The sequence below is a fragment of the Ovis canadensis genome, chromosome 20 (genome assembly GCF_042477335.2).
Source record: "Ovis canadensis isolate MfBH-ARS-UI-01 breed Bighorn chromosome 20, ARS-UI_OviCan_v2, whole genome shotgun sequence".
Classification (NCBI taxonomy): Eukaryota; Metazoa; Chordata; class Mammalia; order Artiodactyla; family Bovidae; genus Ovis; species Ovis canadensis.
Genome location: NC_091264.1, coordinates 30,471,437 through 30,497,254, shown reverse-complemented (window position 1 = coordinate 30,497,254; position 25,818 = coordinate 30,471,437). Strand labels below are relative to the sequence as shown.

General features: G+C 53.9%; 1 protein-coding gene across 4 annotated transcripts in view; it reads right to left on the bottom strand.

Moving 5' to 3' along the window:
* Nucleotides 1-15,558, bottom strand: part of FOXP4 (forkhead box P4) — a 51,118-nt gene extending 35,560 nt beyond the window's left edge. For all 4 annotated transcript variants that reach the window (XM_069564705.1, XM_069564707.1, XM_069564706.1 and 1 more), the window contains exon 1: nt 15,468-15,558. The gene's annotated coding sequence lies outside the window, so the exon portion shown is untranslated. The remainder of the gene's footprint in view (nt 1-15,467) is intronic.
* Nucleotides 15,559-25,818: the final 10,260 nt, after the last annotated feature.

The following is a 25,818-nucleotide window of genomic DNA, read 5'->3' as shown; positions in this document are numbered from 1 at the left end:
ATGATCTGTGCGGCCTCCTGGGTGACCCCGTGCTGCTGGAGTGTCCCTTTTTCTCTGCGTGTTCCCAAGGACTTTTTACAACCACCCCTCTCCCCCTAGCTGCAGCTCCCAATCCTGGGTTCCGAGAGGAGCTGGGCCGGGGGCAAGGGCAAGGTTGGGGGTGACGGTTTGGAAGAGATGGAGCACTCGGTCTCAGGCCTTAATGGCTGTGTCAGCCCGGGGGCCGGCAGCTGCCAAATGATGGATGGCATGGACACCATCCTCCACCCACCAGAGCACAGGGCTCCAGTCCCCCCCAGCAGCCTACAGAGCACCTTCCTGCACTCAGGCCTGGGCTCCCAGCTACCCGAGGGGGAGGGGAAGACAGCAGGGCCCCTCTGCTCTCCCTCGGCCTGACCCTGGCCCTGATTCCAAGTCTAGCTGCCCTGAGATCTGAGAACTCCTGGGCCCCTGGGGACAAAGACCAGAGCCTCAGGGCTGTGTGTGTGTGTGTGTGTGTGTGTGCACAGGAGAAAGGAGAGGGAATCCAGCAGTTTCTTCCTTGGGGTAAGAGAGAGTGCCCCCCTTCCCACACACACCATAAAGTTGATCAGACAGCAAGTTTGGAGGAAAGGAGAAAAAAGGAAGGAGGATGCAAACAGAAGTGTCCTTTTCTTTTCTTTTTTATTGGGGGGGGCAGGATATAGAGCGACACCCAGTGAACAACATAATTGCTGCAATGTGGCGTGTAATAATAGCTATTCAAGCGCCGATCATTCATATTAAACAGGGTGAAGCAAGCCTCTCATTTGCATGCTTGAGATTATATGCATTTGAAAAGTCATTTCCGCAGGGTGTATGAATGGCATTAATTCCCACGTGGCGCTCTGCTCTGCCCGCTCCCCGGGGCCTTCAACTCCTTCGAGGGTCCTGCCCGCCCACCAGCACGCACCCAAACCTGCAGGTGGGTGCTCCCAGGAAATCTCCACACCCTCACCTCTGCCCTGAGACACCTGCCCTCCCGAGGGGAAGCACATGGGCAGAGGGCAGCCTCATGCCTGTCTCTCCGCTGGGTGATGTAACAACACTGGGGTGTTCCCTGCACTGTGGGTGAGCAGGTTCTGGGTGCCTGGGGCCCAGCCAGGTAGGGGTGGGGTGGCTGGGGTGGGGTGCTGGAGGCAGGCCTTGATATCAGTGCCTGGTTCCCATAAGGACAGGGGAGAAAGCCAGTGTCCGTGGGAACCTGGACTCTGGCTGGGGGAGACAGGGGCCTGAGTGTCAAGGCACCAGAGCTCAGCCACAAGCAGCTGTGAATCCTTTCCCTTCCTCCTCTGGGCCTCCGTTTTCCTGTCTCTGCGTGGTGAGGTGGTCCTGAAGGTCTCTTAGGACTTGGAAGCTTCAGGAGTATAACTCCCCAGTCAGTGTGTGGATAGGAAACCACCAAGTTCTAGAGGCGGCCGAGAGACATGGAGGGTCCACTTGAATCACAGCTGTCCCTTTCCCAAGGGGAAATGCAGGCCTCAAAACTCCCCGTGGAGACCTGGGCTGCCTGCGGTGGTACTGAGGGGTCCCCTCCAAGAACCCCCTCCTCCGTTCACTCCCACCCCTCTGCCTCTTTCCACACACTTCCCCCTCTGCCAAGCCAGCTCCAGCCCTGGGGACCCCTGTCCTCAGCAAAGAACTGCTGACTGACCACCTGCAGGAGCTGAGAAGCACTCTGGGAAGGAGACCATCTGGTTTCAAGGGCCACCTGGGTGACCTTGAGCCAGTCACTGGTTGCTTTTTCTTTCTTCAAATGGAGACGTAAGGAGAGGGAACAAGATCTTTCTAGGATTCCCTAAAATTGATTCGGTCATGGCCAACTCAGCCTTCCCTGAACCCTCCCCTGCCGCAAGCTGGGGGCAGCGCGGAGTCATCCCCTGTGCGCCAGGATTTCTCCGTGGGGTGCTGGTCCTACCCTTGGGCAGGTCCTGGTTTCTGGTCTCTCAGGGCTCCCCTGGGGCGCCAGGGCACCTGAGAGCCTCTGGCCAGTTAAGGAAGGAAGGAAGGAAGCAGGGTCAAAGCCGCAACCGCCTCTTCCGCTCTGGGGGTGTCTGCGGGGCCGCCGGGGGCTCTCCCACCTCCCCTGAGGCTCCTGGCCCTTCGAAGGATGCGGGCTCGAAGCACGGACCGGCTTGGAACGCGCCGGGTCCGCCTCTGTCCCCTCCCTGGCCGGAAGTGACGAGTTCCACCCACCTTGGGGCCAAAGGGAGGACCCAAGGGTTAGGGTGCTTTCTGGGGGGGGTGGGGGAGGGAAAAGGAACAGGGAGCCCCACACGCGCAGAAACCTTTTGTGCCTTTTCCGCGGGCCCATATGGTGTACGGAGTATTAATTACCGTAGCTTTTTAATTAACAATCGCTTAATCTGAGCGATTGCCATGACACCCTATGCCTCGCCGCGAACCCGCACCGCCCGCCCTGCCAACTCATCAATTAATTTTTATTGACGTTTTCTTCCCCAAACAGGCACAATACCAGGGTTTTCCAATTAACACCTCCGCGATCTCTAATTAGTGCAATTAACAGACTGATGGATGCCCGGAGTTTACCCGCAAGGGAGGGAGGGAGCGAGGGAAGGGGCGGGGCAGCCCCCAGCGCGCTCTCGCTAGGGGCCTCGTGTCCGGCAGGACGCACACGTGCATGCGTGCAGCCGGAGAAGGGGCGCACCCCCAGCTCTCAGGGGAAGCCCGGCTGGTAGGGGCGTGACCACAGGTAACCTGTACCCAGAGCAGTGGTGGTGATTTGAGTTGAAATAGCAGACACCGGGGTCCAGCCCTTGGGAAACCTAGAATCTTGTCGGGGGGCAGTTGAAAGCCTGAGACTAGAAGTTGCGAAGCTGGCTTCTAGCCCTACCTCTGTCACCAATTTGCAGTTTAACTTGGGGCAAGTTCTTCCCTTTTCTTCTCTGTAGGATGACGGGGGAAATTGGACTAGATGTAGCTATCTGTTTACAATGTATATACCCCTATCAACTTCCAAGAAAGACTGGGAAGCAGACTGCAATAAAAGACAGACAAAGCTACTTAAAATATAATACCATGGGGTAGTACAAGGGAGAATAAATGGGCCAAGACCTTAAGCCAGAGGATCTCAAAACTTCAGTGCATCAGAATCGCCTTGGGAGGCTTGTTAAAATACAGATTACTGGGCCCCTGGCCTGGAGCTTCTGATGTTAGGCCTGGAATGCTTTGAGAATTCATTTCTTAAAAGTTCCTAGGTGATGCTGATTAGGCAGTTATGAGCTTCCTGGTGGCCAAAACGAGGTGATCTACCCCCAAGACCATTCGTTCATTCAACGTGGATTTTGTGCCAGTTAAGCCAAGCACTGAGTGAGGCCCTATCTACAGGATACTAAAACTTGGTCCTGGCCTCCAACTGGCTTACAAAACTCAAACAAGCCAGCGTAGGTGTCCTGGGTGTTTTGAGGACAACTGGTAATAATGGAGGTACAATTTCACCTCCCTTTTTTCCTGGGTAAATTTGGCATTTGTTTTTTTTGAAAGTTTAGCCAGTAGCGTGAAGTTTTGGCCACAAACAAACTCATTCTTTTCTTTCTTCTGATGCTGCCCAGGAGAATATTTCACCAGCAATGACCCTTCATCCATTCATTCGTTCAACAAATATTTAAGCACCTACTCACGTGCCAGGCTGTGTGTGTGCAGACCCGAGCAGGCCTTGCACTCCGGGAGCTATGTCCCCACAAGGTGAGGCAGACGATAAATAAAGACACATGTAGATAAGCTCAAATAAAATAAATTCTATAAATATGAGTACAGGGAACAAATAAAAGACTCAATTTATATGGAGGGGCAAAGAAGGCTTCTTTTTAAGAACTGGCATTTATACTTAGAAATGAAGAATAAGCAGGTATCGGTCAGGCAAAGTGTACACTGAATGCAGGGGGAACAGCATCTGCAAAAGGCCTGATTTTACAAGAGCAGTCACTGGTTTTTGAAGACTTCCTTCAGAGCAAAGAGTCTTTGAAATGGATGCATTTCTGGATTATATAAAAAGACATGGGATGTCCCTGGCAATCCAGTGGTTCAGACTTCACCTTCCAAAACAGGGAGACCGGGTTCAATCCTTGGTTGAGGAACTAAGATGCCACATGCCTCGTGGCCAAAAAATCAGAACGTAAAACAGAAGCAATATTCTAATAAATTCAATAAAAGACTTTATAGTACTACATGGGGGGGGGGGGAACTTTCAAAGATAGGTTCTCATAAGGTGTAATTTAGAGAAAAAAAAAGCCACACATAAGCAGGTACCATATGGAACAGAGCATGGGGCTACCTTTTATTTCCCTCCTCTTCTCTTCCTCTTCCTCCTCTAGCTGTCCCGCTATCAGATCCCACTTGTGTCAAGGGACGTAAAGCAGAGGGCTCTTCACAACGAGCACTGGCATTTCAAGCACCTGAAGGATACTTCCCAATCTGTCATTCCAAGGCCCGGGGATCCCCTTGCCCATCCAGCTCAGGCCCCAAAGGCCCACTGGCTTCGGGCCACCAGGTGAGAGGAGGGCTCCAGCAGGAGCCCTGGGGGCCTCGGCCTTTCCTCCCAGCCCCTCATTGCACATCCTACCTGCTGACCCTGCTCTGGTCTCTTATTAGCTCTGTAATTAGAACATGAGCAGTGAGGTCACCATCTGAGCCTTGGTTTCTTTATTTGTCACGTGAAGCTAATACAGTAACCCTTCCTTACAGGGCTGCCGCGGTATCGCTGCCTGAAGGTGTGCAGAGAAGGCTACTTACTACTGTTGTGGGGACCCAGCAAGTCCAGATGCCATCCCCTCATCCCGGCCCTGATGCTGGGGCCCCATCCATTCCAGGCTCGTCCATTTTCACTCTCTTCAGCACTTGAGGAAAGTGAGACAGAACCCAAGGGTTGGAATGTCTCTGTAGCTGCCAATCGGGTCCTCAAAGCAAGGCAGGGTGATGCGAGCCCCATGACTGCTTGGCACTTTGATCAGCCTGGGCAGTGTCTCTCCTCAGGCAGAGGGGGCCATCGGAGCTCCAGAAAAAGAGCTCAGTCCCTCTCCAGGGGCCTCCCTGGACTGTGGGATGCTCTTGTGTGGGTCAGAGTCTGGCACCCTGGGCTCCCTGCTAACTCACTGCAGCCTAAGAGTCTCCCTGAATGACACACTGGGAACTATCTGGTGTCCAACTTCAGGGATCATTTGAGGCCTCTTCTTAGCACAAAACCTCCAAGCCCAAGGAGCTGATGCACATGCCAGGATAAGGATGTGCCTCTGATTTGGAAGGTGAGCTGCCATCCTGGGGTTCTCTGTTCTAGGTTCTCCTCCAAGTTTCAAATAACTTTATCTTCTAATCATAAGAGTAGGACATCTTGGTAGAAGCATGTGAAGAGGAAATAAATGAATAGTACCTGTAAGTTTACCAGCTGGAGAGCTAAACTTTGGGGCCCTACCCCTTTCAGTCTTGTCCATTTCATTCTCTTTGGGCATATAAATTTCTAAAACATGAGCTTGGGTTCATAATCTGTACATGGTTTGAACTTTTTTCCCACTCACCACTTACTATCATAACCATTTCCACATGACATCAAATATTTTAATCAGCAGTTTTTAGTTGTCACAGAGTTGTCTGAATGACGCTGGGCACAGAGGGTACTGGCATTTGGGCACACAGAAGTGAATAAAACACAGCCCTTGCTGGGGGGAGGGGGGTTATAGTTGGGTGGAGAGAGACAGACACAGGCAAACACAAGCATTAAAAAATATCCATACCTGTTCTCTGTGCGCCAAGTAGCTTCAGTTGTGTCCAGCTCTTTGCAACCCAATGGACAGCCGATGGACTGTAGCCCACCAGGCTCTACTGTCCATGGGAATCTCCAGACAAGAATACTGCAGTGGGTTGCCATGCCCTCCAAAGAATCTTCCTGACCCAGGGATGGAACGCGTGTCTCTTACGTCTCCTGTATTGGCAGGTGGGTTCTTTAACCACTAGTGCCACCTGGGAAGCCCCCACCTGGGCTCTAGCTGGGATCAATTTAATTGGATTCTCTGGGAAGTCAGATCTAGGCATGGATAATTTTAAAAGTATTCTAAATTTCCAGTACAACCAGGGTTGAGAACCGACTACACAACACACAACTGTACCCATGTTATGTTCAGCAGATACTGGAGAAGGGGGCTGGCTATGGACGCCTCCAGGGAGGCATGGATGCCTCGAGGGAGTAGGATGCTCTGGGAAGGTTTCCTGTAGGAGGTGACTTCTGAGCTGAGTCTTCAGTAAGTGAAGCCTGGGCACACAATTTGTGAATATATTTTAGTAACAACTATTCCACTCAGAGTCCTTGAAAGTTCTTCCCCATATCCTGTCACACAGAGGCACTCACTATGACAGATGAAGGAACCACTCTTTGAGGAAGTTTAGTGATGTTTCAAGGTTTCTTGGCTGCTAGGAGGTTGAGCCAAACTGAAACCCTACAGCTCCCAAACCAGAGCTCTTCCCTGGAATTCCATCTCAAGGTGGCAAAGCCCGGAGGGCGGTCATTGGAATTTCCGAGGAATCTGAACCTTTCCTCACCACCACACCATGCCCCTGCCCCAGCGCACTTTTCACTGGCTCCGGCCCCAAAATGCTTCCACCAGGCCCTAGCAAGGTGGCCTCCCTCAACACTTCTTCCAAGTACCATGACCGAAAGAAAGAATTAACAGCAAGAAAAAGAGAAAAAGAGAACCAAAGAGCCCACTCCATCTCATTAAGAAAGTAAACATAAGAGCCATCTAAGTGTCTAATTAAGCTTCTAATTAGTCCCTGCTTGTTACTAATGCAAATTAGATTACTCCGCTTAACTACAGCATGTCCACAACACCCTTGTTAATTGCGGCCTTTTGAAATTAAATTACTCCCTAATTAGCATATCAAAGCCATTGATTCGGAGCTGGGAAAGATGAGGGCAAGAGGAGCCGAATGCCAAGTTTGGTTAATCAGAGATGGCTAATTAAATAGTGCTGTCTTTCGTGGGGGGCCTGCTGGTTAAGGGGTGGGGTACTCACTCAGGGCCTGAGAGGCCATCTGGAGCCTGGTTCTGGTAGTGCCCTTGGCACCAGGGGGCTCCCGTGGGCACAGGAAGGGCTCCTGCCAGCCTGGGACAGACCAGTGGTCTGTCCTTCTTTGGGCCCTGGCCCCTTTCTTTGTCTCCCGATATCTAGCAGTGGCATTTACAGGAATCTTGGGTACCAACTCAGAGGCATCCAAAAAACACACCCACATTCAAATATGCAAGATACAGCATCCTTCCACATCTTTTTCCCTGTTCCAAGATGACTTCCAGAAAGGTTACTGCTGCCCAGCGCTTCTCTAGTCCCCACGTGTGGTTCCATTCTTGGAAGAAAGTCTCCTCTCCCCCACCAAAAAGTACATTAAGTTTCTGTTGGGGATGGCAGGTAAGAGGGTGATGACTTTCATAGAGGGGTTCACCTCGGAGCCGATGGGCTAACTTTAGCTTAGAACAGATCCCTCAAGACATAAGGCCCTAAAATTCCCTCTGTGGTAGAAAGAAGGGGGGAAAAATTCATCTATCACAATCAGTTCTTAAGCAGCTGTGCAAGAATTAGATGTGGGTCTGGGTGTCCTTAAAGGTCTTCTCTGAGCTTGTACAGACCTTGCAAAGCCTCTCAGACACCCGCCCTGCCTAGATCTTCCTAGAATACTGAAGTGAAAGTGAAGTCGCTCAGTCGTGTCTGACTCTCTGCGACCCCATGGACTGTAGCCTACCAGGTTCTTCCGTCCGAGGGATTTTCCAGGCAAGAATACTGGAGTGGGTTGCCATTTCAGCAAAATCTCCATGGCAAAGTTGCTAACAGAAATGCCCTCAGGGTCAGTCCCCAAGGGGGCCAAGTGGGACTCGGAAGATACTCAACGCCAGCCTATCTTTACCCCACAGAAATGCAGGCTCCATGTTTCATAGTGTGTGGGTTTTTCAAAAGAAGCCGAGCAGGGACATTTATGTGAAATTTACCACCGTAATAAACTTTGTGAGAGCCAACAAAGGGGTGACGTTAGCCCATCTGTGATCTCAGTCCTATGGCCAGCATTCTGCAGGGGCAAGCTCCGGTCAGCTGTGTGACCCTGGACAAGTTAATCACCTCTCTGGGCCAGGGGACCTCACTTGTTAAACAAGAACAAGGAAAGGAGGCATGGGAAATGGCAAATCACAGTCCCTCAGCCAGGGTCTGGTGACCGCCTCCTTCCACTGTACCTGCCATAATCCCTTCCCAGGCTTGGGATGTCTTCTAGAACCTTCCTCCTCCATCTTCCATGCAGAAGGCAGAGTCTGACCTTGTAGGTGTCTTTGGCAGGAGGTACACACCTGTGCCCTCTGCTGTACATTTAACAGATTAGCCCTAACGGAGGGCAACAGATCTTAAATGCCTCATCTAAAAAGGACAGAACTTTCACAAGAATAAAATCTTGGTGACTGACGGTCCCTACCCTGGTCCATCAATGTCTCCTCCACCAACTAGGATGTGTATCTGTGCATATTTGATTCTGTCCCCAGATCTTCCTACCCCAGTCCTCCTCTCCGAGTTTCTCACCAGCAGACCTCAAAGCACACAGAATCAAGGTCATGGCCAAATTTCCAAAGGGTTTGGTTTTGCTGATGAATGCAGGGATCAACCCAGGCCCAGGGGAGAGGAAGACTGCCCCTCTCCCCATTCGTTCAGAAGGGTGAATCTCAGGTAGGGTCCAGTCCATGGGTAGCCATCCAAGCCAAACTGGGCTAAAGGGCCCATAGCAGTGGTTTTATTTTAGAAAATAAATTTAAAAGCAGGAAAAGATAGATGGGGAAGGGGTGAGGCTGTCCTGGTGTAAGGGGGAGGGCAGAAAGGCAGCACACAAGGGCCAAGCTGCAGCCCGTCTCGCTGAGCTCTCTCTCCCAAGGAGATTCAATTAATTGATAACAAGAGGCATCAAATTAATTTCTGGAGGATGTGAGATTCTGATGAAGGGAAATCTTCGAAGATGAGGATCTAGAGGGAGGGGGCACGCAGCGGCCCCTCTAATCAGGCTCCGCTGCCTAATTGCGGGGGAGGAGACTTGCCTGGGCCGCAGGGTCGCTGCCCCGCGCTCCACAGCGCCCCTGTCGGGCAGGACCCGCGGAGGCGGTGGAACAAAGGGGACCGGTCTCCTCTCTCACCCAACTTCCAATCCCCCCAGTCCACAGCTGCGGGAAAGTGGGTAGCAGGGAGAGGGGAGTGTGGGTGCTCCCTCCCCAGCGGTACAGTCAGGAAAACTGGGGCTCAGAGAGGGAGCGTCACGGTCCATGGTCAAGGTCGCAGAGGGAACGAGCAAGCGGGTCATGTGCGCTTACCCGAGCCGCTCACCAGGGAGTCTCAGACCCGCGCAACCCAGACCGGCCCCAAGCTCAGGGAGGTCAGCACAAGGCGTGGGAGACCCTCCCTGTAGCTGAAAGATCTGAGGCCACCAGGCCCCTCTTCCAGAGTTGCCTGGACCTCTCAAAATCCCCCAGCATCCTTTCGGAGAGGGCCGAAGACACTCGGCGCGCACGTCCCAGTGCTCAGGTCTCAGAGATCGAGGAGCTGCCGGCACCTCGCACTGATGAGCTCGCGAAGGCTCCGGCAAACACTGGCCGGGCGAGCAATCCTGAACGAGTGCACTCAGCCAGGGCGCGAGGACCCGGAGCTTGGCCTCTCCTGGGAACACCGGAGGCTTCCGAAGGGAAAGATTCCCCCAAATGGACCGACTACGCACCCTCAACATCCGACCTTCGCTAGTGCCTGCGACTCTGACCCGGCCCGGAGACGACCCGAACTGGAGATGCGGAAGCCTGGAGAAGCACTGCGCCCAAGCACGAGCGGCAGCCGCCCCTCCCTCGGTCTCCTGTAAATCCCGAGTCCCCATCCCTCCCCCAAATGCTCCCTCCCACAAATGGTCCCCAGCAGCGCGCCCTTTTCTTTCAAGTTGCCATACACTCTGCTCCAAGAACCCCCTGAAGGAGAGAGAGGAGGAAGTATATGCTACCCTCTTTTTGACCAACTTCCTTCGGCCTGGGTCTCCTGGAAGCCTGGGCTCCAGAGCTGGGAAGCCGAATCTGAAGAAGTCTGCCTGCTGGCCGCCGGACTGAAGAAACACAAGCCCCTTCACCAGCCCACTGGGCCGGTTTCCCTCCACACAGCTCAGCCTTCCTGCAGGCTCTGCTAGGACCTGGCATCCTGTCCTGGCTGGGGAGTATGGGAACCAGAGCCTGCCCCGCCCCCCACCAGCACCTGTGGGAAAGATCCTCACTGGGGGACTTGCTCCATTTCTGATTTTCCAAGTTGCAAGGGAGCCACCTCTTCTAAAATCTCTTTGCGGAGAGACTCCGGCAGCTCAGCGGTGGAAGGCAACCGCACGCAGTGATGGCTCCACAAGGTTTGTGGAATCCCGGTCTCCAATCCCAGACCCACCCTTCCCTCCAGTCACCATCATCTGTCTCTCCTTCGCTGCCCAAGGAAATTCTGGGTAACTTCTACCCGCTGACCCTGCCTATCTTGAACAAACATGGGGGGTCACTAGACACCCTACTCTGTAACCATCTGAGAAAAACCCACCATCTCACCCCCACTCCTTCCCATCTGCACTTGTGGCCCAGGTAGGTATGGTCAGAAACTCCCAGTGGGAGAGCAAAACCCCTTTCCCCACACCCTGCACCACCAATGACCCCACCCAGCTTCTGGTCCCAGCTTGGGAGGCTCCAGTTGGGCAGAGGATGGGGCCTGGGGAGGTAGGCAGAGCTGCTGGGCCCGGGTGAACAGGCTGCAGGGGACAAGGATCAAAGGAAGACCACCAGCCTGGCCAAGGCCAGAATGGCTCACTCCTTGAGGCACTAGAAGCTTTGACTCTATAGCCCAGCACACTGCGGCCTTGTCCAAATGGGTATCTTTTGTGCAGGGAGCTCTCGGTTTCTAGCTCAGGCAGGCATGCTCTGAGTCCAGGCTCCTCCCAAGGCCCACCTGAATGCTACTTCAAAAGCCAACTGTATCTGCAAGCCTGGGGCTGGGGGGTGTTGGAATAGAGGGTTCCTGTGCCCCCCAACAGGACAGCACTGGCCATGGGTGAAAGTATGCATTTCCATGGAGAATCCAGGAAGGCAACACTGAAAAAGACAGTGACTTCACCCTCAAGGGAAGGAGCTTTTTGCTTCTCCAAGGTGACCCATCCAGAGGTGGGTCCCAGATTGATTTAAGACTGCCAGCCAAATCTATCTTCCATTAGACTGTGTGAGCCAGGGTTCCATACCATAGGAGTCTCCCTTTTTTGGAGAAAGATGGTACCATTTTTCCTCCTCTGTGTTCTAAGGTATTATCCCTCCCACTTTTGTGTCCATGAGCACCTTAGCATGCTGGGGGGAGGTGGACCTTCCAGGGTCTTGTGCAGCTGAGAAATCCAAAGTCCTGAGCCCAGATCCTCCCTTAAAAGAAAGACAGGAAGGGGAAATCCAGCCTTCTTGCTGGAGGGCTGAGGGGGACCCAGGCCTGAGCCCAAGAAAAAGGGAGGGGAAGTGGCAGGCCCTCCCATCCTCTCCTTTCTCCCTTCCCCACAGCAGAGGCTCAAGCCCTACCGATTACACTGGTGGGAATTCCAGGAGCCCCACCACTAACTATGTGACCTCAGACAAGCTGTTTCTTCTCTCGAGGCTTTATTTTCCTAACCCTTAAAATGGAGATTAATTTCCAGTCCAGCACGTGGCCTGGCAGTGCTGGGAATCTAATGAAAGCTACCCCTGGGTCAGTACTATGGTGTGCCAGGCACTGTTCTAGGTACTTGACACCTGCTCTTCCATCCCACTGGCAAACAGGCTCTCAACTGCTATCACTGACCTACTTTATGCATAAGAAAACTGTGGTTCAAAGAGCTTAATTAAGTTCTCCAGAGTCCCATCACCACTGGCAGGTTCCAAAGCCTTTTCCTTTGTGACCCATGTTCTGCCCTGGGGAGGCCTGAGTTCCTTGCCCTGAGTTCCAGAGTCGGCACCAAGTCATAGGAAGCCACTTCAGCCACTGGAGCCTCAGCATCCAGTCAAAAACAGTGCCCATCCTGCCCTGGTCTGGGAAGCTGGGAGCTTTTGAAAGGAAACTGTGCCAGAGCTCCTTGGATGGAAGAAAGTATCACTTTCACTGCTGCTGTTGCTAAGTCACTTCAGTCGTGTCTGACTCTGTTCGACCCCATAGATGGCAGCCCACCAGGCTCCTCTGTCTCTGGGCTTCTCCAGGCAAGAATACACAGTTTGGGTTATCAGAAAAGCAAAGGTGCTGTGCCTGCTTGGGCTGGGCTGGAGGGGTTTGCATTTCAGCTGGAGAGACAGGAAAGCCACCAGGGCAGTGGGGCAGCAAAGGATTAGGAGGTAGGGAAGAAGGGTGCAGCCACGCCAGGCGTGGCAGATCAGGGAAGCCTTCTTGGGTAGATGACCCTTCCCCTCCTTGCACCTCATACCTCTCTTCTGACAAAGACACCCTTGCACCACCCTCCTCTCTCCTGTCTCGTCTGCCTTTCCTACCCTGACAATGTGCAGACCCCAGCCCTCACAGCTTGGGCGCTCCAATGCCCAACCTGGGAGCTGCCCAGACAGTGTAGGGGCTCAGCAAACCCTTGGGGGATTAATGGATTAAAGGACCCTTCCACCACAGCTCCAACTTTCCAGCCTCTAAGGAAGAGGTGTGTTTAGAGTAGGGGCCCAGCAGGATATGCACATTCCTGGCAAGAAGGGACCTACCTGCCAGCAGCCAGAAAGGAAGTTTCTGGCCAAAGGCAGAGGAAAGGGGGTGGGGTAGGGGTGTCCAGGTGTGAGAAGGGACAGGGACAGGTCCTTTTGCAAGTTGGGCCCACACTAGCCCCCCCCACCCCACCCCCACACTCCCCCACACTGGTGTCAGGCCTTTCTCTCCCCAGGGCTCAGGGGTTCACCAGCTCCATAACTCCTGCAAAACATGCCCAGGACTGGGAGAGGGAGAGAAAACCCCACTCAGCAATCTAGCACTTAGTGCCAGAAGAAAAGGTTCCCATGGTCTCCCCCAGAGTAGTGCCAAGATTAGGATGGGGGAGGGGTAAGGTAGTGAGGGGGAATCCAGGAGAGATTCAGATCTTACAGGGGTCCCAAGCTGCAGGGGGTCGGGGGGGAGGGGGGGAAGCACAGCCACTTCTACCTGATGCCACTTTGCCCCACTGATGACAGTGGGAGTGACACCAGATGGGGCGCCCAGGAGACAGTCATACTTCTGAGAGGCTCAGATCTAAGGGTGCTGGAGCGGGCAGACTGTCCAGGTGCCCACAGCACAGTCCCAGGGGCCTCCCTCCTGCCTGCCAGGTGACAAAGAGCCCAGAACCCAGGCAAAACAAAGTTCCTCAAGTTAAAACAAAAACAAAACAAGCCTGCAGATTTCCCCTCCCCTGCAGCAGTTTTCTGCCGGGTTGGGCAGGGTTGGCTGAGGCAGGGGCTGTCTGAGGTGGGTGACTCTCCTTAAAGCAGTTGGGCCCTGGCAAGCTTATTGGGCCTTTGGCCCTTTCCCCCCACCCCTGCCCCACCCACTGGCTTATTAGGAAGGTCATCAGCTTGAAATGCCCAGTGCCAGTAGCCTTCAGTCCCGATTCTCACAAAAAGTGAATTTCTGGGTTCAAATTCTTGGTGTCGAGGTCTCCATTACCCGCTGTGATCTACCACGGGACTGGTCAGACTCTCCCTCGGCTACAGGCTGTATAGATGATCCCACAGCTCCTTCCTTCTGGGTGGGAGAAGGGGGCACCCAGGGGAACCTCCAGCTCCAACCCTAGCTGCCTCTCAAACTGCTCCTCAAGCCCTCAATCCCAGACCCAACACAGTTCGCTCTGGGACAACCCAGGCACGTGCGGGATGAAGATGCTCAAGTTCAAGTGAAAACCCGCATTGGCCAAAATGCTCCTGGGCTTTTCTCAACCACCACTGAGATGACAGCTTCAGACTCCGGTTTTCTCCTGGGGCACCTCACCTCCAACCCCTGCTCCGGTCTCCGAGGTCAATCAGCAGGGAGACTCGGCCCAAGGATGCAAGACATGCGGAGATCTTCAGACGGCTGAAACCCAGGCACCGAGGGAGCGAGGAAATCAGCGGGGCGGGGGTTGGCAAGAGAAGCCGGCGACGCACAGGGCCGAGTCGGGGGTTCTCTATCTGGGCTCAGGGTCTCAGCGTTCCCATATCCTCTCCTCCCAACCAAGAGAGTCCGGATGGGACGCCCAAGTGTTCACGAGGTCGCCCCAGTTGGAGAGAATCCGCAGCCGTTAGGGCCTCTGACTCAGAATCCGCCTCCCGCGAAAGCACCCGCTCCTTTGCTAGGGAGGCCAGGACCCCAGGCAGCTCAAGGCGCCCCGCTTTCTAGCGCCTCGGGCTCTAGCCGGGCTCAGCTCAAGTTAGTTAGGCGTTGATGGGGAGCGCAAGGCTGGAGCGCTGCCGGGGTGACCGCAGCTCGGGGAGAAGTGTTTGCGGGGGGCCTGTCTGGGAAGATGCCACAGTCCTGGGTCTGAGGAGGGGGTCCTACTTGGTTATCCCGGGACACTCTTCCCAGGCGATCTCCGAACCCTGCTGCCGCCTTCTCTCCTCCCCTGTACGGTGAGGCGGGGCTCTCTTCAAATGGGGCGAATAAAGATACCCACAGGGTCGGCCCCCCACCCTCCGGCACCGGCGCACAAAATCACAAGAGGCCGTTTCTAGACGCTCTCAAGTCCCCAAGAAGTTTTCCTCTCGAATCTCCCAGCCGACCCAGGGATGGAGGAAAGGAGACGACTGGCCCCGGAACCTCCGAGATGCGACCCCAGCAAACCGAGTCCCCTCCTCATCCAAGGAGACGCGGCGAGGTGGACTGCGGTCTCCCCCGTCCCCATCTGTCTGCCTCCGGCGCGTCTTGGGGAGTCCTGGACACACTGGGGTTGGGGGAGCCCACTTCACCACTTCCCTCCCCGGCTCAGCAAAGTCTAGGCCGAGAAGTACTCTTTGTCTTACCCGGGGAGTGGGGGGGTGCGCCGGTCGCTCCCCCGGACACCCCATTCCCCGTGGCTAGGCCGGGAGGGGGCCGGTCCTAGATTCTTGGGGGGATGGCGGGCCTTAGTAGCCTTTCCAGCCCCCCACCCCCACCCCGGCCGACCTCCGCTGCCCACCCCCCGCCGCCGCGCCGTAGACCCCACCTGTTCCCCAGGCAGCTCCCGGCCGCGGGGGCCTGAGCCGGGGGCGGGGTGTCGCGGCCCCGCGGGGTCAGGGCGCCGCAGCCGGCCCCGGCTGGAACAAAGTGCGCCGGCCTGGGCCCGGCTCCTCCCGGCGCCCGGCGCGTCTCCGGCGGGCAGTTTGCAAACACAAAGTGAGCCAGTGAGCGGGCGAGAGAGTGCGCGAGCGAGGGAGTTGGGCTGGTCGCTGGCCCAGCCCCCACCCGCGTCCCCGGGCTCGGCCGGCCACCTACCTGTCCGGCCCGGCCGCTCCGTGCGGGCTCCGGCCCGTCAGCCCGCGCGGGGCATGGGGCTCGCTCGGGTCGCCGCCCGGGCCCGCCGCCGCCGCCGCCTGCTGGGGCTGCCCCTCCGCGCCGCCCGGCGCCGCGCAGCTCCCGGGCGCCCTCCCTCCGCGCCGCGCCGGCCGGCCGCCCGCCGCGCGCCCTAGCCTCGCCGGGGCATCGCACTTTGGGGGCGGCTCGGCTCGCTCCGGCTCTGCTCCTCCTTCTCGATCCTCCCGCGACGCTTGTCCGCTCGCTTCGCCGCCGGGGCTCCGGGACCCCGGCGTCCCCGCCCCCGGCCCAGCCCTGGTTCCGGCCCGGGCTCCTCCCCGCCGCGCCGCCGCCGCCGCCTGCGCCGCGCCCTCTTCGCGGGTTGGGGGGGGTGGGGGGCGCTCCGTCCCGGCCGCCGGCCGCACGCTCCGGTCCGTAGGGGCGGCCGGCTCCCGACTCCGAGGGGCTGCGACTGAGCCCGGGCAGCGAGTGGCTGCGAGCGGGCGGCACGCGGGCGGGGCGGGAGGGGGCGGGGGAGGCGGGGAAGGAGGGAGCGCGCCGAGAGCCAGGGAGGAGGGAGCCGGCGCGCGGCGGAGGGAGGGCAGACCAACTTCTAGCGCTACCATAATTCGCCTAAAGCAGGTGCAGCAACTTTCACCCGGCCCCGCAGCTGGCGGCTAGCGAAAGGAGACCACGTGGGCCAAACTTTAGAGGAAGAAAAAGTGGGGAAGACATAGGGCTGCGAATCTGTAAAAAGGAGGTGGGGGTGGGGGGAAATGGAGGGACTCCAGGGATTCACTCTGGCTTTGCGAATCCCAAGGCGCGCTTCGCAAACCCCAGCCTTTCTCTGGAGTCTGGAGGGACGGCCAAGCCCTTGCTCCCACACGGTTCATTGGTTCCCGGCGGGCTGTGCCCGGCGCAGGGAGTGGCCGGGGGGGCCCCAGGGTCCGGAGCCGGTGTCCCTCCTCCCCTCCCTTCTGCGCCCCGCTGCGTAGGGCTGGGGGGCGTGTGCTTTTGAAGCTGGGTGGGGTGTGGTGGGGGGGAGACTCCCCTGGGCTTTGTGAAACGGTCACCCCGGGCGCGCGCCGCCTCCCTCTCCGGAAGGGGAATTTCCCATAAAGTGCTCTACGAACCAGTGAAAAAGGGGCCCAAAGCCGGATCCGCGCGGGCAGAGCGGAGTGCAAAGTAGAAGCAATTATCCGGACAAATTAGATTGTAAACAAAACTCAACGTCTTTTGCCTGAGGGCGGGGAAGTGCGCAAGGAGGAACCCGAGGGATTGTGGCTGGAGCCAAGGTGTGTCTTTGGGTTGGGAGGGGGAAGTCCGGATGAGGAAAGGCCCCAGATCCGAGGGGGAGGGCTGTGCTGGTAGCTGGAGCCCCACGCGCAGAGACTCGTGGAAATCTGAATAAATTCTCTCTCCGCCTTTTAACCCCAAAACATCTCCGATCTGGCTCTGTGTGTTGCAGTGACGAGAGGTGAGGGACACCTCAGAGCCTGTCACGGACTGGCCCGTGACCAAGGGAGGGCCCGGCTGTGACTGGAGGCTAGGAAGGCCTTGGCCCTAGAAGGCTCTTCTGGCCCAAATCCCCCCAGGCAGGTGGAGACTGTCAGACACGGAATGCTCCTGTGGATTGGGAGCTGCGGGTGCCTCAGGGGTGACGGGGCTGTGGCCTGGGGAGAGAGGATTTCTTGGAAGAGAAGCCTTTCCAAGGGGACTTGGAAGAAAAAGAAGAGGTTTCCTCTTGGGTTCTCCTCGCTTTACTCCGTCCCTTTTCTGTGGGTGCAGATGACCAGGTGGAGCTGTCATGTGTGTGCTGCCTGTCCAGGTCCAGATCCTATGGATCTGCTCTGCATGGGGCAGGTGTGACAGGCATATTCAGGTTCTGCTGGAGCTTTTCAGATAGCAAGCTGTGAAATCGCTGGGAAGAGGACCCTGAGCGCCTTGTATGTGGGTACCACAGGTCCTTTCCAGTGTAGCAATAACAGAAGCATTACGGATAAAATAACCACAGCTAACGTTTGAGTTGAACCACATGCCAGGCATAGGACTCATTTCATCTTTGCCATAACCCTATAAGTAGACAGTCCTGTGATCTCCATTTTACAAAAAAGTTAAGTTCACCTATCTACACTTACCTGGCTGGTAAGGGATGAAACAGGATTCCAACCAGAGCTACTCCAGTGAGGCCTTTGAAGCAGTGCTGCCTGCTTGTGGGTTACCTGAGGAGTACAGTGTAGGAGGAAGGAAGTCTTTGGTGGTGTGATTCTATTTATTTTCTGTGGAGGGTCAGCTCTGGTGGGAGTCAGGGCATGTGGACGGGCCTGAGCCTGACCTGGAGTTGACAGGTCCTATGTAAGCCCAGCTGGATGATGACCATGCCCCTTGGGCCTCCCTCCCTCCTCCCTCCTTTTCCTGCAGAGATTTCTTCGGGTGGGGTGAGAACTAAGGACTTCCAATACAGAAGATGCAATGAGGTGACGACGTCCAGTGGGTTTCTCCAGCTGTTTTCTGTCTGGCTCCCTGGCCCACTGCATCCTTTCCCATCACCTTCCTGCAGCAGCCCTCTGCACCTCATACGTGGATTCACTTGCCCAAAGGGATTTCCCTAAGAAATGATTTTCAGTTTACCATTATCTCCAGGTCAGTTCAGTTCCCAGCACCCCATGAGTCACAGTAGGGAGCCCAAGGGAGGCCAAAGATCCTGTCTGGTCCTCACCTAAAAGGCAATTTAATTAGGAAACAAGGTCTTACCGAATACATATATAGAACACCCCCCCCCCAGATTAAAGCAGCCGGTCCAAAGCCTTTCTGGATGCAGGGGCTCCAGAAAAAGTTTCCAAAGGGTAGCCCTTGGCTCCTAAGCAGAAGCAACTGTGAATAGGTAGGAGGGTCCTCTTTCCATCTGTCTTTGTTTCCTCAAAGGGTCCCAGGGTCAGGGCCTACGATGTGACAAGAACAAGGGCCCATGGCCTGGCCCTACCAGGGAGGCCATGATTAAGAGCACAGAGGCTGGAGTGAGGCAGCCTAGGGCTGAACTTCAGCATCTGTCACTTACCAGCTGTGTGATCTGGACAAGTTACAGGATAGAGCCACAGTTTCCTTATCCATGACCTTGGGAGAATGCCTTCTGGGGTTTGGAGGGTAGCATGAAAAAGCCCGGGCAAAGCATCTAGCTCTGTGCCTATTCATCATATATTTTCCATAAACACTCACTTTCTGTTTTGTGAGCCCCAGTTTCCTCACCTAAAAACGAGAATACTGACTTCACAAAATCGTAGATCATACGTATGTCTGCAGCTGATACTTGTAAGCGCCTGCTGAGTGCCAGGCACTTGATTCACATGCTGTTCAGCTGCATCACCCCGGGCAAAGTGGCTCTTCTCATTTTACAGTGAGGCACTCAAGCTCAGGGGCTCCCAGGTGGCAAAGTGGTAAAAAAAAAAAAAACACCCTGCCAATGCAGGAGACGTAGGAGACACGGTTCGATCCCTGGGTTGGGAAGATCCCCTGGAGGAGGAAATGGCAATCACTCCAGTATTCCTGCTAGGAAAATCCCATGGACAGAGGAGCCTGGTGGGCTACAGTCCACAGGATTGCACAGAGTCGGACACGACTGAACACACACATTACACTACTACTACTCAAGCTCAGAGAAGTCAGGCAACTTACCTCAGGTCACATACCTAGAGCGTGGTGCAGCAAGGATTCACTCTCAGGTCTTCATGCCCTGAAGAGATGCCCTTTCCCAGGGTCAGCTACCTCCCTGTTCTGGGGATGGATTGGGTTCAGTCATGTCCAACTCTTTGTGACCCCATGGACTGCAGCATGCCAGGCCTCCCTGTCCATCACCAACTCCCAGAGTTCACTCAAATTCATGTCCATTGAGTTGGTGATGCCATCCCACCATCTCATCCTCTGTCGTCCCCTTCTCCTCCTGCCTTCAATCTTTCCCAGCATCAGGGTCTTTTCCAATGAGTCAGTTCTTTGCATCAGGTGGCCAAAGTGTTGGAGTTTCAGCTTCAGCATCAGTCCTTCCAATGAATATTCGGGACTGATTTCCTTTAGGATGGACTGGTTGGATCTCCTTGCAGTCCAAGGGACTCTCAAGAGTCTTCTCCAACACCGCAGTTCAAAAGCATCAATTCTTTGGTGCTCAGCTTTCTTCATAGTCCAACTCTCACATCCATACATGACTACTGGAAAAACCATAGCTTTGACTAGATGGACCTTGTTGGCAAAGTAATGTCTCTGCGTTTTAATATGCTGTCTAGGTTGGTCATAACTTTTCTTCCAAGGAGCAAGCGTCTTTTAATTTCATGGCTACAATCACCATCTGCAGTGATTTTGGAGCCCCTCAAAATAAAGTCTGTCACTGTTTCCGCTGTTTCCCCATCTATTTGCCATGAAGTGATGGAACCAGATGAAGTGGGTTAGTGGGTATGTTCTCAGTACCAGACCCGACATTGGGGGTGGGGGTGCCCTCTATTCCCACAGTCCCAACACATCTAGACTCAGATATTTTATGTTTCCATTCATCTGATTGCTTGAATCTTACTTCTTTTCCCCCTTCAAAACCTTTTTTTTTTTTTTTAAGGGAATTCCCTGGTAGTCCAGTGGTTAAGACTAGGCTCTTTCACTGCTGTGGGCCTGGGGTTTAACCCCTGGTTGGGGAACAAAGATCCACACAGCATAAGAACAACAACAACCCAAACTGTTTTTTAGTTAATTAAGAAATAAAACATTACCAACATAATGTAGCGGCTCAACACCTAAGTATATACTGACAGAAATGCATAATTCGTTCAGCAAAAGACAGATACTAAAATGGTTGAATGGTAGAATAGTGCCATTCAAGATAGCCATTAACAGTGAAATGGGTGAATAAATGCTGATATTCTCATGCATGGGCTAGTACTTGGTAATGAGAATGAACAAGCCATAGGCACACCCAGCAATGAGGAGAAGTCTCACAAACAATGTTGAGCATAAAAATCAGTCACGCCTTTGGCTGGAACTCCAGTCTTCCAGTAATTCACCAAAATGTCCAACACAAAGGCAAGGAGGGGCACCCACCCCTTTCTCTCTAGGCCTTTCAGAGAACATGGAGTCAGTCCTTTGACCACACACATGGGAATCTACAAAAAACAGGTGATATTGTAGATATCAAGGGAATGGACACTGTTAAAAAAGGAATGCCCCCAAATGGTACCATGACGAAACTGGACGAGTCTACCATGTTACCCAGCATGCTTTTGGCATCATTGTAAACAACGTAAGGGCAAGACTCTTGTCAAGAGAATTAATGTGCATATAGAGTATATCGGGGCTTCCCAGGTGGTGCTTGTGGTAAAGAACCCACCTGCCAGTACAGGAGTCCTAAGAGATGTGGGTTCGATCCCTGGGGTGGAAAGATCCCCTGGAGGCAGGCATAGCGACCCACTGTTGTCTGGAGAATCCCAAGGACAGAGGATCCTGGCGGGCTATAGTCCATGGAGTCGCAAAGAGTCAGACTCAACGGAAGTGACTTAGCATACACACGCCTAGAACATATTCAGCACTCTAAGAGCTGAGATAGCTTCCTGAAACTTGTGAAGGAAAATGATCAGGAAAAAGAGGGAAGGACTTCCCTGGTGGTCCAGTGGTTAAGGATCCACCTGCCAATGCAGGCGGGGGGATGGGTTCAATCCGTGGCCCGGGAAGATGCCGCATGCCACAGAGCAAGTGAGCCTGGGTGCCACGACTCTGAACCCTTTGAGCCTAGGGCCCGCACACCACAAGAGAGGGTAGCTCCCACTCATCGCAGCTAGAGAAAGCTCTCATGCAGCACAAAGACCCAGTGCAGCGAAAAATAAATCAATAAACGCTCCCTCCCTGCAAGAAAAAAGAAGGAAGCTAAAGAGAAAGATGCTTAGGTTCAACTGAACCTAAGCTCCACCCAGAGAAGCACACTTCAGGAAAACCAATGGAAAGAAGCCTGAACTGTTGGAGTCCATCCCCTGTGAGTTCATGACATGATGGGTGTAAAGAATCTAAAAGACCTGGAGTGAAAAAAAAAGGCCAATCACAGAGATAAATTCTACTTATCTGAAATTCAAAAATCGATTGAGCGAAATTGACAAGATAGAACTCAGGCGAGTGGCAGCTTTAGATGGGGGAATAACTTGGGCTTCCTGGGGGATTGGGAATACTTTGTGTTTTTTGAATTTGGGATTTGGTTACAGGGGTGTGCTCACTTTATGACAACTGAGCTGGGGTACACTTATGGTTTGTACATCTTTATGCTTAAAAAAAAGCCTATTAATTGTTACTGATAAAATTGAGATTCTTCAATATCCCTTTTTCCCTTTCTCAAGCCTTCCTTTGCCAGAGGTAGCCAGTTTCCAGAAGCTAGGAGGTAGTCTTCCCAAGTAAGTTTTACACTCTTAGTCACTTAGTGTGGCTTTGGTGTCCTAAAATGTTAAATAAAATGTATCCTTCTGCTCCTTGCTTTTACTATTTGTTGGTGGTGGTATTCTTTACTAAATTTCATGTTGCTGAGGTTAATTCAGGTTTGCTACGAGCATCTCTGGGTCATTAATTGAAAAGATTGATGAAGATCGTTGTCACATCTGTGTGCTCCCGTTTCTTTACCCAGCCTCCCAGTGACAGTTGGGTTGTTTGGCTGTTGTGGCCACGCTGCAGTGGGCTTCCTTTGAGCAGTGTCCCCCCGCCCCAACGCCACCCCCACCCCCCACCCCCCCCACCAGGGCCTTCTGCTTCTCTCCTTGTTTGCCTCCTGCTCAGTCAAGTTGACCTTCTTTCTCTCTGTGTTTCCTCTACTCACTCTGGAATCTTCTCCCCTCCCCATCTCCCAGCTGTCCCTCCCCACCCTGCTTCCCAATCTTTCTGACTCAGAAAGACCCAGGGTCTGTGCTGGGTAGAGGTGGGGGAGGGATGGAAGGGGGTAGCCTCTTTCTTTGCCACAAAGGCCCCTGTTCCCCAAGATAAATGACGATTTAAACAAAGAAATATTTCATTAAGAGTTGATATCTTAATGAACTGTGCCAGGAACCTCCAAGGCACTCTCCAGACTCTCCCTCTTATTAAGGGGGGCTCCTACCCTGGGGTGGGGGAGGCTTATCAGTTTACCATATTGCCCTGAGTAGAGGACCATGCAGTGTGGGAAGCTGTCCCAGGGGACTGAGGAGGAGGGGAAGGCACCCAGGCCTGGGGGTGGGGCCAGGTTGCCCTCTTGGTAGGAGACTGGCCCAGTGCTGGGCCCTGGGAGGTGTTTGCAGGGCTCACTTTTAGGCTCTCAGAGATGCATGCCTTGTCCATGGGGTGGCGGGAAGGGGACTCTGCGCTCCTTGGTGGAAAATCATTCATTAAGGAACGAGAAATGAACGATAACCTGACAAGCAGTGGACAATTTTTCCATCAATTCGAACACAGTGTCTTTGGGTGAAATGAGATGATTACCGCCCTCCCCCCGCCGGCCCCCCCACCCCAATCCCATGGAGGGATTTTCACAGACAGACAGAACAGGACACAGGCAGGGATGGGCCTAGAAAAGCGCACTTCCTCTGTCCACGCACCACAGCCAGCCATTCCCCAAGGCAGGGGTGGTGGGGAATGCCCCAGAGACAAAGAAAGGCCAGGGAGGAGTGCACAGATGAGAATCCCTTCTCTTTTCCTGCAGCTCATCCTTTAAGAGCTACCCCACTTCTTCCTTCCTCAGAAAGATGCTTCTAATTGGGACCTCTCTGACGGTCCAGTGGCTAAGACTCCAGGCTTCCAATGCAGGGGGCCCCGGGGTTCAATCCTTGGTCAGGGAACTAGATCCCACATGCCACAGCTAAGAGTTCTCAGGCCACAACTAACGAGCGCAGATCCTGCGTGCTGCAGTTGAGACCCAGCACAACCAAATAATTAAAATATTAAGAAAGAAGGAAAGAAAACCCCATAGATTTAAATCCCAATTCTGTCACTTTCTAGCCTGAAATCCTGAAGCAGCAGGGCTTAATCTCAGTTTCTTCAACTCCAGAAAAGGGAGAAAGAGGGCCTGGCAGAGATGGTGAGAGAGTGTAACACCGATAGGGTTCTCTGTGAAGGCAGCCTGTAGATCGAAGCCACGATCCGATCGGTCTCTCTTGATCACCCCAGCCCGCTTCCATCTCTTTCCCTCTCCTCCTTAGCTGCTTGCGTTGGTGTGACAATGTGTTGTTGGATAATTATTATTTCATAAGCACCAAGTAACTTCAAATACATTGTTTTCTTCCTTCACTGGTTAACCTTTTCTCTCTAACTAGATAATAAACTGAGGTCAGAGCCCATGATTTTAGTCATTTTGGGATTTCCTCTTACGCCCAGCCTAGTGTGTTTTGCACAGTAAACGCTTGTTGATTTGGTTTGATTATTATTCTATAGTTAAAAAAAACCAGTCTGACACCTCAGGGCAAGTCGGGGCACTGCAGGTGATAGCGAAGGAGCTGTAGAACCTCTGGCCATTCCCTGTCTTCAGTGATTGGAGGGAAAGAGCTGGGGGTCGAAGTGAGGACTTGGATTGAAAATGGGACATGATGGAACTTCTCCGGTGGTCCAGTGGTTAAGAGTCTGCCTGGCAATGCAGAGGACAGGGGTTCGATCCCTCGTCCGGGAGGATCCCGTGTATTGAGCCCACGCTCTGGAGTCTGTGCTCCGAAACGAGAGGAGCCACTGGGGTGAGAAGGCGCACACGCTGCAACTAGAGCGTAGCCCCTACTCTCTGCCGCTGGAGAAAGCCCACACACAGCAACGAAGACCCAGCACAGCCAAAAATAAAACAAGTAAAATTTTGAAAATGGGACAAGACGGCATCCTCACTCCCTCGGGGCTGTTGCTGCCTCCATGTGCCTCCCGCTCTTTCCATCGCCGCTTGCTGCGCCCTTTCTGCTTGTCTACCGTTGGAGATGCCTTCAGAACTCTGTACTCAGAAAGGGAAACATTCTTTCCCTGAGGAAACTGGAGGGCCTGGGGTTTGGGGTCTCGGTCACTGGAGGATGAGGTGGGATATGAAGGAGGAAAGTCAAAACCAAGATGGCCTCACACTGGAAATAGCCATTACCTATTGAGTATCTGTTTACCAGGCATTTTTCATATGTATCGCTGATCCTCACGGTAGTCCTAGTGTTGAATTTTATTTCATTTGTTTTTAAAGAGGAAGCAGTTCCCCAAATGGCAGAGGCAATCGATATAGGGTGGGTAGAGGGGAAAGAAGTGACAGTCTTATTTTATTCATGTATTTACTTGGCTGCCCTGGGTCCTAGTTGCGGTACTCAGGATCTTCCATCTTCATTGCGGCATGCTGGATCTTTAGTTGCGGTGTGCAAACTCTTAATTGCATCATGTGGGATCTAATTCCCTGACCAGGGATCGAACCCAGCCCCCCTGCATTGGGAGTGCAGAGTCTTAGCCACTGGAGCCCCCTGCATTGGGAGAGTGGAATCTTAGCTACTGGACTGCTGGGGAAGTCCCAAGAGCATTTTCGTAAGTCACTGATTGTGTGTGGCATCTGGCAGGGCCGGTGGAGTGGGGCTCACACACTTTTCTGGGCTTCCTCACTCTGGTTGGAGTCCACTCCATACCGGGCCAGGACTCCAGGGCCCTCCTCCTTCCCAGTTCTCCTGCATCCCCTCTTCTTTCTGGTCTTCTCTCTTCCAGATTCTTTTGCTCTTGACCCCTGGCCCTCCAGTCCTCAAGACCTCGCTCATGGTTGCTGGGCAGCAGGAATTCCCCAGAGCCAGGCATCCAGAGGCTGGAGTGAGGCTGAATCTTCTTCAGAGAAGAACCAACTGTGCACCAGTCTCTGTGTAAAGCGTTCTTTATCAGTGACGTCATTTCACCTCCCGACCACCCTTTGGGATGATATAGTGGATGCTGTGGGTGCCCTGTCTGTGTGCCCTCACCCTGCTCTCATCACTTATACCCCTAAGGCTTCCTACCTGCCTAACTTTGCCTGAGGGCTTCCTCTGGGCTTTGGATCATTCTTTGCCTGTGTGTGGGAGACCAGAAGTGCTGGGGATTTAACACCATCCAAGAGAGCCCTGAACCCATGATGGAAGGGCTGCAGCTGCTGCTGCTAAGTCGCTTCAGTTGTGTCCGACTCTGAGACCCTATAGATGGCAGCCCACCAGGCTTCCCCCTCCCTGGGATTCTCCAGGCAAGAACACCGGAGTGGGTTGCCATTTCCTTCTCCAATGCATGAAACTGAAAAGTGAAAGTGAAGTCGCTCAGTTGTGTCCAACTCTTAGCGACCCCATGGACCGCAGCCCACCAGGCTCCTCCGCCCATGGGATTTTCCAGGCAAGAGTAC